At 40.6% G+C, this 15,606-nt stretch overlaps 1 pseudogene; it reads left to right on the top strand.

Annotated features, from left to right (window-relative positions):
* The first annotated feature begins 4,373 nt into the window (after positions 1-4,373).
* On the top strand, positions 4,374-8,411 carry LOC115677946 (uncharacterized; annotated as a pseudogene).
* The last annotated feature ends 7,195 nt before the right edge of the window (positions 8,412-15,606 follow it).

The raw sequence follows: 15,606 nt of genomic DNA, 5'->3' as shown, positions 1-15,606 counted from the left end.
CATGGATTATGGATAGGTGACCTGGCATATCCTAAGGTCTTGATTAGAGAAGAAATGAATGGCTAAGAATGATATTCTTAATGATTGATGACATGGAATTTAATTTTGGTAATTGAGAGAATATGACATTTTTGTAATTAAGGAGAGACGGGACTGGCTATGTGGCCTATGGGCTATAATTTGCTGACTTTTGGGTTGATTGGTTTGACTAGGGTCAACTTTGATCAAACCAGGTGACAGGATCAAAACGGGTTGACCTAGACTTCTCAATTGTCTTATTTCTTCTCAATTGGGCTTCGGCCCATTGGGCCGAACCAAGTCAGGTCAACCGGGTTGACCTGCCCGACTCCTTCGGTCCCAACTCGTCGTTTTAAGCTTCATTTATTCAATTATCGTAATTGTGCCCAAATTGATATTGAAATTGAATTAATTTGGCTTAATGGGCATTAAATTGTGCTCTTTGACTTCATTTGGAAAAGTTATCCATTGAACTAAATTCGTGTTCGGATGTTGGCTGACTCGTTTGAGTTCAAATTTCAAAATTGGAGACAACACAAACCAAAGTGAAAGCGAATTAAAAAGAAATATTCTTTTATTGGCAAAGAAAACTTCTATAATATGCCTTTCCTTTATGCTGTATCTTTTACTTCTCCTTTCCCTTTTCTCTTCTTTCCTCCATTCTGCCGTGTCCTCGTTTTGTAAGTATCATTCTTGGTGAATTGAGCATATTGGCTTCATATAACTACTTGATAAGTTTAATACAATGGTATAATTGAGTCAATATGATGTTGGTAAATCACTGAATAGTCATTTTAACACACTACTAACATACCAAAATAAATATTGATAAATCTTTAGAATTGTCGGCAATTGGAAAGACTCAAATAATTCTGCTACTTTGCTAAAAATGTATGGGAAATGGATCACTCTGGGCTACTAGAGCTCGCTATGTAAAGGAGAAGACTCTGAGCTTTGAAAATTGCCAGGTTGATGAAGTGCTCCGGCTACGTAAGCTCTTCGTGCAAAGAAAATCCTGTGGTTACATTTGAAAACCTAACATAATTGGGTCACTTTGAGCTACTAAAGCTCATCGTGTGAAGGAGAAGACTTTGGGCTGTGAAAGCTCGACACGTCAATGAAGTGCTCCGGGCTGTGTTCACCGTGCAGAGAAGATTCCGTGGTTGCATTCGCAAACTTGATGGAAATGAGTCACTTTGGGCTACTAAAGCTCACCATGTAAAGATGCTTTGAGCTATGAAAGCTCGCCGTGCGGGAGTGCTTCAGGCTTCGAGATCATAGGTTGCGACCACTTGCGGAGACAAAGATTCATAAACTCACCATTTCAAAGGAGATTCCAAGGCTACAAGTTGCGATCGCTTATGAAGATGGGGCTCTAAAGCTACAATCTGCAATCACTAGCGGAATATATCAAAACTAAGTGCATTAGTAGCGTGATCATACTGACCGGGATCATCGTCATTTGAATAAATGTCATAAGAGACAATATCAAAAGAGTATCATTATAGAGAAAGCATTAATTGCACGAGCAAATCAAGCCAAATTCATTTATTTAGAAAACATCCACTACCATTCAATATCATCAAATTGACATGCAGCTCGGTAAACAACATCAATAATCAAATTCCTCTAAGAAAAAAGTCATTGTCAAAATGATATTTAACGTCGGAAATGGTTTGTTAAGTATGCCAAATGAGTGCCCCGTAATTAAAAATGGCTTCTCACGTACTCTCAATAAAAGGCTTTTGATCCCATCCATTAAGTTGAGAAATGAATTTGACCACTCATCATACTCTGCACTACCAGTGTCGAATGTTTTGGAATCATCTGCAATATGTACACAGTGACAAATTCAAGAGGTCTTATAAATGACCATAATGTGAGTTTGGTCATGTTTTCAACAATGGATAAACATCATTGGCGAAGAAACGAAATAATCATTGGTCATCATCTTCATCAAGTTTACACTTCGAAAAATCTAAAGATGAGATAAGATAACTTTGTTTCCACTTCCTCGAGCGATAGCTTTTAATGGGAAACTTGCATGTTAGTCCAAATAATCCCAATCTTTAAAAAGGAATATTGCGAATTTCTTTAAATACAAATTAAATATTGCAAATTTTTGCATGATAAACAACAATTCTCTTTGCAATACATTGTCGCAAATGATAGATATCCATCAGCTCTTGACGAAACAAAAAGATAGACATTAAATGGTTACCAATAAGGAAAAGGGAGAATTTCCATAAAAAAAAGTAAATTGAAATATATGGAATTGGAAGATGAGCTTAAAGGAAATTAATTTGATCTTGCAAGAAATCAATTGTAGTTTTCTATATATGGAGCGAGGAGCTAAAGCGATTTACTCTTAAGAAGATTATAGACAAATTAACTTGTTAACTTTTTCAACACCAAGACGATCGCACGAAATGAAGATTTCGATAAATTGAGGAAAGCTTTTATTTATGCTTTCATGTTTCTTACTAATTCATATTATTTTACATGCTTGGAATGTTTCATGTTCTCGTATCATGATTCAATAGATATTGCAAGCTTATATCTCATTTATTCTTTCAATCGGAGGATAAATCTGCATGGCAGGGTTTGCAATCACTTCAAATATAAGCTCATGTAAACTTCAGCACAGATTTTATTGATGCAAATATTATTTTGTTGTAATTTTCTGTATATTATTTCTCTTACAAAAAGTCACATTGATACCACTATTTAGAACAATACAAGAAATATAAGCTTACCGTTGCTAGTCTTCTTAGAAAGCAAACTAAAGCAAAATGCCTGCAAATATTCTGCTCCGACAAAGGGACAAATATAAGTACGGAGGTTTTTGCTTTCTTTCTTTGTAAGCGGCCTCGTTCGTGTTTTTTCATCTCTAGGGAGACGAAGTGAGCAAATTTAAAGGGAAATTCTTTTCTTAGCAGAGAAAAAAGTTCTTGAGCTCCCTCGCTTTCTACTGTGTCCAGCAACGTGTTATCCATGTTTCATTAGATGCAGGGGAAAAGTGATAGGAAAGTCTTAAATCTATTATATCGATATCAATTTAGTCCTAAACATTTTAATTATGCTAATTTAATAATAAACCTTTTAACTTAGAGCCAATTCAGTCCTTCCAACTAATTTTGACCTAATATTACTGATGTGGACGTCGATCAGCCTATGTGATACAATTGGCACTAACGTGGATAATTTTTTAATAATATTTTAAAATTTTTCTTTTTTTTTCTCTCTTTTTTCCCTCCTCTTTCCTCCGGTGGCTAGCAAGGATCGGCCTCATGGGTGCGAGGGCGAGCACTGGCAAGGCCACCTTTACTAGATCGAGCAAGGCCGAGCATCGCCTAGGCGAGTTTGGCGAGGCCAACCCTTGCCCAGGCGACGACCGATGAGGTTGCCCAAGCCTAGGCAAGGCTCGACAAGGCTAACCCTTGCCGGGCGACGCCAGATCTGGCAAGGGCAGTCTTGCCGGCGTTCACCCTCCCCCAGCGAGGATGACCCTTGTTGGCCACCGAAAAGAGGAGGAAAAAAAAGAAAGGAAAAAACGAAAGAAAAAAATAAAAAAGAAAAAAATTCGAAAGTTATTAAAATATTCACGTCAGCATCGGCTACGCCACATAGACCAGCAGGCATCCACGTCAGCAATATCCCGTCAAAGTTAACTGGAATGACTGAATTTGCTCTAGGTCAAAAGATTAATGACTAAATAGGTACAATTAAAAGGTTTATGACTAAATTAGCACAAATATAATAAGTTTAAAACTTTTGTGACACTTTTCCCTAGATGTAGAGTAAGTATCTTAATATATTGTTCGCTTTGTCTTTTAAGGCAACGACGTGGGATCATGAACTTTTTTCAATGTACAGTATCATCCATAAATATTTTTTTTATTCATAAATATTCTTTTTGTTTACTTTTTTATGTGGACAGATTGGTTAAAATGTTCATGTGTACGGTCATGTCGTTTTCTCAACTCAGCAAATCATTTTCTCCTTTCTTTTTGGGCCAAAATAACGAGACACACGCACGTGCGTGGAAGACACATGTAAGCCACGTGGATGGTGGCATGAAAAATCTATTATTACCAACATTAACTAACGGTGTTACAAGTTTTAACGGAAAGACCATAGTGATTGGATTTTTATAAATTCAAGACCTCAAGTGAAAAAAAGAGAGGCAAGAGATCACGTTAAACATTGAAGAAAAGTTCACGAATCACCCATATTATTTATGAGAGACGTTTGCCGTCGACCTTACTTGATGCACATGGACCGAGTCAATTGGAAAAATTATCTGAGACAAATTCAGATGCCCGTGTTATTAAAAGGAGAAATCGATGTTCTCATTTTAGTCCCTGGCATCCCTGCTCTCTAGGAACTAAGATCTAGTCCCAAAACTATCTGTCTCTCTCTCTCTCTCAGAAATTTTATCATTTATTTCTCCAATTAGAAGCTGAATAACCAGCGAAGTTATCAGTGCCAAACATGAGGAATTTGATGGAAACGAACCCCCCAAAGATGGCGATGGCGCCGGCAACGATCGAAGACTGCAGCTTCACGATGGGCAATATGAAGTTCCTGGAAACTCCCATGGGGACGCTCTTGATGATGGAGTTCCTAGTCATCTTCACCACCTTCTTGCTCGTCTTCCTCACCCTCTCCAGCTCGTTGCGGCGTAGCTGCAACAACGACAAGTTCCGGCATGTCGTTTTCGCAGCCGAGACTGTCTCAACCTACTTACTCACCTATGCTGTAGGCTTCATGCACGATGCTCCATTCCGCAACGACTTAATTATTCCCCATCTGGGCAATGTTCCTGATGCTCATCCTCGGGGACGCTGATGTCTCTGCGCACAGTCTCGAGGACAACGAGCATTGGAAGAGCTATAGGTGGCAGTTCGGGACCAAATCGGCTTGGATGCTCGTGTTGATAGTCTTTTATGTCCGCAATAGTTCCAGCGCGGTGACCGCAACCGTGTGCATCGGGCTCATCTTGTCCGCGAAGTACGAGGAGAGAGCTCAGGCCATGATGGCGGCGAGCCTGCATTCTTTGGAGAGGAATGCAAAAGTGGTTGCTGATTATATGAGCGCGGAGCACGGAAGTGGAGGCGTTTCAAATGGGGAGATCAAGACAAGACATGATACCACACGATAGATCATGGCGGAGAAAATGTACACGTGAATCGGAACGAGAAGTAAATGGAATCAGATTTTGAAGCATGATAGCACAATCTTTAATGAATTATTTACCCCACAACATTATTAATGGTTACTGGCAAAATTCCTCAAGGATACAACAAAGTCTCGAATGAGAATACCAAATAGCAATTCTGGTATTTCGCTAGGGTCTCTCAAGGGAAATAATAGGAAAAGATGTTTGTATTGTTTTAAGAAAAAAGTATCGAAAGTGAGTGAAAACAGACTGAAAAATATGAATATATACTGCAGTCTTTTTGAACCGAATACAACCTTTCGAGAAAAATTGCATTGTCAAAAGATGCCTTCTCAAAAGACATATTAAAAAATAAAATTCGGATTAAAATAATAATAAAATAAAATAAAATATTTATTATTATTATTTATTATTCCGAATTTTTTTCGAATTTTATAAATTCTGAAAAAATAATCTTTGAATAAATACAACCTTTCAAAAGATGAAGAAGTTATGTCCGAAAAGACGTAACCTTCCAAAAGTTAAGTAGTTTTGTCCGAAGGAACACAATTCTTCCAAATGTTGCAAGAACGCCTAATAATCGTTAGGCAAAATAATAAATTTCGAAATTATTTAATAAAAAAATAACCGCAATTCTATTGCGAACAGTCATACTATTTCAATAGGATAAAATCATTATTTTATAATAATAAATTCAAAATTAAAAAAAATAAATGAGTACTAGTACAAATTATCATCCGCAAGCGCACAAACGTGCTGCGCGACGCCAAATTAGAGCACCCTCACGCGGGTATCATGAGATCTAGTCCACAGTCCATCGTCTTCAATTGAATAAATTGGAAGACATTCACACTAATATAGTAGTCCACACAATCAAAACTTTCCTATGTGGGATAAGAAAAAGCATTATTTTATTTGGTTTACAAACAAACAGCCAACAGATCGAGATAAGACTTTCATCCTCTGTGGAGATCCTCTGCCTTTTAAAAAATATCTCAACGAATCTCAATTATTGATGGGTTGAGTGATAGATTTCAAAAGTAACCTCTTTCACATGAATCTATAGTTGGGATTACTGAAGCACTGAATAAGAACACAAACGATGGTAGAGGATCTCCTTCTGTCAACTCCCAATTACTATTGATTCATATTACTTTTTGGGTTCTTTATCTCAGCATGCTTCATTCATTATACTTAGGTGATTTGATTTCATTTGGCATTTTCTAAGTCCAACGCAAAAGATTAAGCTATTAGATAGACGGAGATTAAATTCGTATGAGACCCATTATAATCACATACTTAAGCGATGTGGGATTACAATTACTGCTCCCCCTTCTGTGTAAGCGGACCTCTTCCAAGTGTATGACCCAACTCGGTTATTTGTGAAATGGACATACCTCCTAATTTGTGTGAGCTAGTTGTAGTAAATTCATGATGAGTAATAAGTTTAAGAAGGAAGTGCCGGGTTCTGAACTCATGACTTGTGCGCTAATAGAACTTTAGTATGTCCAACCAAAAGGTTTAAATCATTATGTAGAGGAAGACAGGACATCATAAGACACATTAAAACCAAGTATTCGAACAGTTAACTTGGCCATAAACTTATATGCAAGCTCAACTCTTTACTCAGGTGTGGGAGTGTGAAGGGAGGCTCTTACGCTCTCCAGGAGACCCCAACAACAAGCTCAAAGACAAATGCCTCTCTTTTGCACTCTTCAAGCTCCTCCGTTTGAGATGTGCTGGCTACTCATTGCCCCAAAAGGCTCACGAGGATACATGGAAGTTGATTCGCCATATATTGCTCTCACAAGACAACGGTTACAAGCGAGCCTTTCGAGTCATCGAGGTTGAGCTCACGTTCCTTTTCGATTTTTTCTACACCAGGTACAGTATCAAATTACGACCTGTCTGGTTGCTGAAAAAATTGACGGAGTTAGTGTCTGTCGTCATAGGCATCTGGGATACGAAATCGTTCTTGAAGCATTACAAGAGAACTAACATTAACTGTCGACTCGCCACTATGCCAAATGGGTTGAGTGTCGAGATGCTCGTGACCAGCCTGATGATAATCTCATTCATCATTGTGAAGCTCATACAGTTCTACTTAGTGAGTTTCTCGGAATGGGCTCAAGTGATATTGATCTGCCTGTATGTGCAGAACAAGTCATGGCAAGAGAATGTGCGGTTTGAGAAACTGATCAGAACGATATGTGGGGTCCCATTGCCGAGGCCTTGGAAGCGAATGCTTCATCAGTACTCATTCCTCGAGGGGTACTTCTATAAACCTTTCAGTTTATTGAACAACGCGTTTATGGCGGGCTACATTGATCAAACTAGGGATGGCCAGACAAAGAGCAAGCCAATCCGATTGCACAAAAAAGTGAAGCAAGCGGTGTTTGATGCTCTGAAGTCGAATTGCGGTACTAAATTGAAGAATGGACAGGCCTCACTGAGACTGAACAATGAGTCCCAAAAGCTGTCGTGGGCGTGTCAGCTTGAGACGCAGACTCAGGTCATAATGGTGTGGCACATCGCCACGAGCTTCTGTGAGTACCAACTGCCGGTAGGAAGATCAGACTCAGATGCAACGAGGAGTAGTTTCCTAGTGGCAACTAGCTTGTCCAAGTATCTGGCTTACTTGGTTGCTTTTACTCCACGGCTATTGCCTGATCACCATTGCGTTGCGGAGTGTGTGTTTGATCAGGCAATCATTGAAGCCAGGGACTTCTTTCAAGGATGCAACAGCTTGGATGACAGGGTTACGAAGATGGAGAGGAAGGGCAGAGGTAGTTCTGCACGTGAAGAGACTGTTATCAACAGGGGTGCTCGGCTTGGGTATCAGCTCGTGAATGATATAGAACGCGAGGAAACGATTTGGAGGATTCTGGCCGACTTTTGGGTGGAACTGGTATTGTATGTGGCGCCTTCAAACGATGTGAAAGCACATGCGGAGCATTTGACTAAAGGAGGCGAGTTTGTAACTCACTTGTGGGCTTTGCTCTCTCACGCAGGGATCGAGAGAGATCATCCCGGTGTTTGATAGCATCAGTTGCAAGTTTCCGGTGATTGCGATAATAAATGGTTGCTTATGCATGATTCATGTGGATCTCGCGCCAGTTGATTGTGCAATGTATTTGGTTGCATCACTTGCGACTCTCACTATGCATTAAATGTAATCCTACTGCTACTGAACAGCTGCATCATATGTATTTCTCAGAGACATCATGTTTTTGGTTTGGTAATAATAATCCCTGGGATGGATTCACCTAGAGATTATTCAAAAGTGATTGCAGAATACACATGTTAGAACTCCTTGAAATATCAAAGAAACTTCTTTGCCGAAGATGGTTCTTGTAAATAAGATTATGTCACAAAATTTCACAGTACTTATAACATTTTGCTGCGAGTAAGATTGGGAATAAATATGTCAAACTATTTTTCCCTTCTATCCGGATGGATCTCTGTTTAAACTGATTCCTAGGCCACTTGATTTGATATGGCTTGCTTTCTTCATTTTGGGCGGTGTTGTAAGAATTTCCTAATGTGGGCTTCATTAATTGAAATTAACTGAATTAGTTTGGTCTAATAAAGGTAAGATATATGGATTCTTAATCAGTCTAATATGGGACTGGCTGGTGTGGGCCGAGTATGGCCCGGCCCGTATGAGAGGGCCCGTGGTCGAAGACTCTATAAATAGCGCTCAAGTTCCTCCCCTAACCTGATGATGTACAATTTGACTCACATACGGATCTAGAGAGAACTTTCTTTTCGTGAGTGGCAATCTCATTAGGCCAGTGTTCTAACGAAGGGTATAGGGGAGAAGATCTTGAGTTCGTGTTTGTAAACCGCCGCCAATTCCGCATCAAGTCCGATGGATTCCAAACTAGGTACGCGAACCGACAATTTCTCCATTATCGTGTTTCGGTTTCTGATTATGGTGATCCTGGGCGCACCATTTTCGTGGCCTACATGTGGTATCAGAGCCTGCCATAGATTAGAACTGAAACATGCGGATTAGGACCGTTTTCGTTTTGTCCGAGAGGTTTTTGCCCAGTTTCGAAATTTTTTGTCGGATGAAAGTTAAATTTTATTACATATTTAGAATCTACTCGTCGAGACCAAAAAAAATGGTGGGCGGCACGTCGCCGGAGGAGGCTGGATGCGCCGTCACGCGCGGCCGTGCCCATTCGGCGCGTCTTTCCGCCGGTAACCGTATGCTGACGTCAGCATGACGTCAGCGAGGCGCGGATCCGGCTTGACCCGGGTCCCGACCCGACCGTTGACCCGACCCGGATCCTGTCCCGACCCGGCCGTTGACCCCGGCCCGGATCCTGGCCCGACCCGGATACTGACCCGACCCTAGTTTTCGACCCGACCGGTCAACCGAGTTGGACCGGTTCGTTGACCGTTGACCGGTTGGACCGGTCAACCGGTCGGACCGTTGACCGGTTGGACCGGTCAACCGGTCGGACCGTCTGTTCAGACCGGTTTGACCGGCTGAACACGAGCGCACGCGCCGCTCCTTCCGGCGTTGCGTGCGGGCGCGTTCGATGTCCGTTTTGGACAATCTTGGTACCGACGCGCTCGTATCGAGATGCTCTACATTGTGGTGTATTTATTTTGCATGTTTGAAGCTTTTAAAGATGTGAAAATACGTATAAAACCCTATATACGCGTATTTTTAGGGTATTTTTGCGTATTTTCTTGTATTTCTCTATGGTTTCGGAAATACATATGGTAGCTCACATGTATATCACCACATAAGGACTGTGTAGGGTGTAATTCATTGTCTATCAATGAATGGAACAATATAATTAGCATGGCATGTAATTTCAGAGACATACGCCCCTGTCTTTACGTCTAGCATTACATGCATATAGTAAATGTGATACATAAAGCTCATATCCCTAGTATGAGAGATTTTCAAGGATTCAGTTGGGTTGTGACCGCCAAAGTGGTATACTTGACTGGGTTTGAGAAATATCGGTCTCATATTGTGGTGGGATGTCTCCTAATCTATTACGTGATTATACTCCCAAAGGAGGTGATCTTGTATTAGTTCATGGAGGGGTACATGTATAGCATGTGCTTGAGAAATGACTGATCTTAGTGGTTCATACACCCAAAGGTGGTGATTTCACGAAAGATTAGAATAAGTTCTCATGGCCGCTGTCATGTGGAGAGTGTACAACTGCATGTCATATTTTCTGTCCAAAGGTGATTATGTGATGATATATGTAACTCTCTGTATAAGTACTCACATGATGCTGATTGTATTGTTTGTTTGTTTTCCAGTCACCTTTTCCGTAAACGGCAATTCCATTTTCATTGAGGTCCTTACTGGTTTGAACTTTAAGAAATGGAAAGAGGATTTTCTATTTGGAATGGAGCTGGCGGATGTTCACATTGCTCTTACAAAGGATAAGCCGGCAGATATCATGGCCACCAGTACTGAAGCTGAGAAAACAGACTATGCTGCCTGGGAAAAGAGCAATCGGATTTGCTTATTGACGATGAAGAAATCCATTCAAGAACACTTAAAAAGTGGTTTGCCAGCTGACTGTACTGCTAAGGAAATGATGACAGCCTTAGAGGCTAGAAACCGCATTTCATCTAATGCTGAGGTTGGTACACTTCTTCAAAAGCTCTTCAATATGAAGTATGATGGTACTGCTGGGGTTAGAGATTATGTCCTTAGGATGGTAGACCTAAAGACGAAGCTTCAAGCTCTTAATGTTTCCATTCCTGATGCCTGTATTGTGCATCAAGCCCTGAACACCCTTCCACCTAATTTTAGGATTATAAAGACAAATTACAATTCCCAAGATGAGACTTGGTCAGTGAATGACTTGATAGCAAGGGTGGTGGCAGAGGAAGAGAAACTTAAGAAGGAAAAAGGGCATCTAGCCTTATATGTTTCTAGTTCCCACAAAAGGAAGGATAAGAAGTTCAGAAATCGTACTCATAAAGGTACTCATGACACTACCGGTCAATCTGACAATATGGGTCCAAAGAAAACATCCTTCAAAAGGAATGGTGGCCACTGCTTCTTTTGTAAGAAGAAAGGTCACATAAAGAAGGACTGTGGAAAGTTTAAAACTTGGTTGTCCAAACGTGAGCCTACAGGTAATGATTCTTTGGCACTTGTTTGTGAATCCAACTTATCAGAAGCACCATCCAGTTCTTGGTGGCTCGATAGCGGTGCAACTAATCATGTTGCGTTTACCATACAGGGATTCATAAACCGGAGGAAGCCAAATCAGGATGAGTCAAAACTCACTGTGGGAAATAACGAGAAAGCTGATGTTGTGTTTGTGGGAGATGTAATCTTGATTCTAGACTCTGGTTTTAGATTAATGTTGAAAGACACTTTTTATGTACCTTCTTTTAGATGGAACTTAGTTTCCGTATCGTGTTTGGACATGTATGGCTACTCTTTTGAAATCAAGAACAATGTTATTTCTTTGTTTCTTAATTCAAATAAGGTTGGGTGCTGTTATATGTCCAATGGATTGTACAGATTGTGTTTGTCTCCCAATGACATATACGTCGCTTATACGGCTGAAAAGGTTGTTTCTAAGAGATCACTACTTAAGGAACAGTCTTATGCATTGTGGCATAAACGGCTTGGTCATATCTCTAAAGATAGAGTAGAAAGGCTGATAAAGACTAACATCCTGCCTGCTCTTAAAGATGACTTAGAGACATGCGTAGACTGTTGTAGAGGTAAAATGACCAAGATAAGGAAGAAAACTGCAGTCCGAAGTTCTGACCTGTTGGAGGTCATTCACACCGATATAAGTGGACCCTATACGGCAACCTTGTGTAGAAATTTTTATTTTATTACATTTATTGATGACTATTCTCGATATGGCTATCTGTACTTGATTAAAGAAAAGTCTGAGTCTCTTGACAAGTTCAAGATTTTTCGGACTGAAGTTGAGAAACAGTTGGGAAAGGTCACAAAGGTTGTTAGATCTGACCGAGGTGAAGAGTATTATGGCAAGCATGGCGATGCCGGACAGTTTAAGGGGCCATTTGCCAAATACTTAGAGGATTCTGGGATAGTGGCTCAGTTCACTATGCCTGGGAGTCCTGAGCAAAATGGTGTAGCCGAAAGGCGCAATCGCACCCTTATGGAAATGGTGAGGAGTATGATTAGTAGGACAAATTTACCTGGTTTTCTGTGGGGTGAAGCTTTGAAAACAGCTTTGTACATTTTGAATCGTGTACTTATTAAAGCTGTTCCATTGACTCCTTTTGAGTTATGGACTGGACGTAAGCCTAGCTTAAACCATCTTAAGGTTTTGGGATGTCCTGCAGAAGTGAAGTTATACAATCCAACATTAAGTAAGTTGGACTCCAGAACCACTCGGTGTTACTTTGTATCTTGCCCTGATCATTCGAAGGGATATCGGTTCTATAATCCCAATAGATGCACAAGAATTGTGGAATCACAGACAGCCAAGTTTCTGGAGTTTGATGTGACCGAAGAAAGTAGCTGCTCACAGACTATCGAGGATAATAGTACGGTGGGCAATGTTGTATCTTTATCTCCTCCCATACAGATAATTGTGGAGACTCTCACACCACAGACTGAACTTGTTGAGGCTCAGGACCCTGTTGTCGAGGCAGCTCCTAATGAAGTTCCTCAAGGCTCTCAGGTGCGGGATGAGGCTATTGTTGCTCCAGTAAGGAGATCCATTAGGGAGAGACGATCAGCTATACCACCAGACTATTTAGTCTATATAGGAGAGCAAGACTACGATATTGGTTCTGTAGCTGATCCAGTGACTTATACGGAAGCTGTTTCTTGTCCTCAGTCGGAACTGTGGTTGGATGCAATGAGAGATGAAATGCAGTCTATGAAGCATAATGGAGTTTGGGAACTTGTTGAATTACCTGAAGGTCATAGACCCATTGGCTGCAAATGGGTGTATAAGACTAAAAGGGACTCCAAAGGAAAGATTGAGAAGTTTAAAGCCAGACTGGTAGCCAAGGGTTTCACTCAGAGAGAAGGAGTAGACTATGAAGCAACTTTTTCTCCAGTCTCTTCGAAAGATTCTTTCAGAGTGATCATGGCATTGGTAGCTCATTTCGATATGGAGTTACACCAGATGGATGTTAAAACTGCCTTTCTCAATGGAGACCTTAATGAAGAAGCTATATGATGCAATCTGAAGGTTTTGCGGCAGATGATTCAGGTACGCTTGTATGTAGACTGAAAAAGTCTATTTATGGTCTCAAGCAAGCTTCTAGACAATGGTACTTGAAGTTTCATAGTATTGTCGCTTCATTTGGTTTTGTTGAGAACAGAGTAGATCAGTGTATATACTGCAAGGTCAGTGGGAGGAAATTCATTTTCCTTATACTCTATGTTAATGATATTCTGCTTGCAAGCAGTGACCTTGGTTTACTGCATGAGACAAAGCGGATGTTATCAAAGAACTTTGATATGAAAGACCTTGGTGAGGCGTCTTTTGTCCTTGGCATTGAGATTCATAGGAATCGTTCTCGCCGACTATTGGGCTTATCTCAGAAGGCATATGTTGATCGTATCTTAGAAAGATTCAACATGCAACAATGCAAGCCAGGAATTGCTCCTGTCAGTAAGGGTGATAAGTTGAGTCTGTCACAATGTCCTCATTCAGATTTTGAGAAAGCCCAAATGAAGAATGTACCTTATGTTAATGCACTTGGGAGTATTATGTATGCTCAAGTATGTACTAGACCAGATATTGCTTTTGCAACAGGACTTCTAGGCAGATATCAGTCAAATCCAGGACACGATCATTGGGTTGCTGCCAAGAAGGTTTTGAGGTACTTAAAGAGGACAAAAGATTATATGCTGATTTACAAACATGTTCAGGACTTACAGCTAGTTGGGTATTCGGATTCAGACTTTGCTGGCTGTCAGGATGAAAAGAAGTCGACAACAGGTTACATCTTTAAGTTAGCGGGAGGTGCGAGTATCATGGAAAAGTGAGAAACAGAAATCAATGACATCCTCTACCATGCAAGCGGAGTTTGTAGCATGCTTTTCGGCCGCTACTCAGGCAATTTGGCTCCGGAACCTCATTAAGGAGTTGACCGTATTTGATTTTGTGGATAGGCCCATACAGCTGTATTGTGACAATAACTCTGCAGTGTTGTTTGTTAACAACAATAGAGGTCTCAAGGGGTCTAAGCATATGGAGGTCAAGTACTTGACTATAAAGGAAAAAGTTCAGAATGGTGACATTGCAGTAGAGCACATTTCAACAGATGATATGATTGCAGATCCGCTAACTAAAGGCCTTCGCCCTTGTGTATTTGATTGACATGTCATGAACATGGGCTTAGGAGTATCATGGGATACTGTTAATTAGTGTGAGCTGTTTAGTTTTATGTTGCTCTTATGAAGTTTGTATCTGATTTTGTTACATTTTGTAATATTTGAATATGTATCAACTCTTTTGGATTCAATGAGGTATTTGTGAATGTAGATTTATCAAGTTGAGTACACATATTTGATGAAAATCTCGAGGCATTGTGTAAACCTTGAGTACAGGCTATGGGGCATTCTTGGTATTAGCCTTAAGGATATGTCTTGTTACACATAAAGTATAGTTAATTATCAAGGTAAGACATATGCAGGTTCGTTGGAACCATAAAGGATATTCTCTGGTGACACACTAGGTTTTGTGACACTTAAGGAGAGAGAATTTGGACTAACAAAATGGATAACACATGAAGTATCACTCATTTTGAGGTATTGTCCATTTGACACACTACCATATTGAATCCATATCAGTAAAGTTGAAAGCACTCGTGACCATGGAAGGCTCTGCGTGAGTACATGCAGTTACCACCATGATTCGGTGTTCGAGACTTTATGGGATCGGATTGACTATTAAGAATAATCTCTAGACCAATATAAGGGTGCGCACACAGTTCTGTTTCAATTAATATCGCCCAAGTGGGAGAATGTAAGAATTTCCTAATGTGGGCTTCATTAATTGAAATTAACTGAATTAGTTTGGTCTAATAAAGGTAAGATATATGGATTCTTAATCGATCTAATATGGGGTTGGGTGTGGGCCGAGTATGGCCCGGCCCGTAATGAGAGGGCCCGTGGTCGAAGACTCTATAAATAGCGCTCAAGTCCCTCCCCTAACCTGATGATGCACAATTTGACTCACATACGGATCTAGAGAGAACTTTCTTCTCGTGAGTGGCAATCTCATTAGGCCAGTGTTCTAACGAAGGGTATAGGGGAGAAGATCTTGAGTTCGTGTTTGTAAACCGCCGCCAATTCCGCGTCAAGTCCGATGGATTCCAAACCAGGTACGCGAACCGACAATTTCTCCATTATCGTGTTTCGGTTTCTGATTATGGTGATCCTGGGCGCGCCATTTTCGTGGCCT

This window comes from Syzygium oleosum, unplaced genomic scaffold, assembly GCF_021117445.2.
Source record: "Syzygium oleosum isolate NSW1041296 unplaced genomic scaffold, Sole_v2.1 Sole_v2.29, whole genome shotgun sequence".
In the NCBI taxonomy this organism is placed as follows: domain Eukaryota; kingdom Viridiplantae; phylum Streptophyta; class Magnoliopsida; order Myrtales; family Myrtaceae; genus Syzygium; species Syzygium oleosum.
Note: the sequence above shows the minus strand (reverse complement) of the source record. Positions and strands in the feature narration are given on the sequence as shown.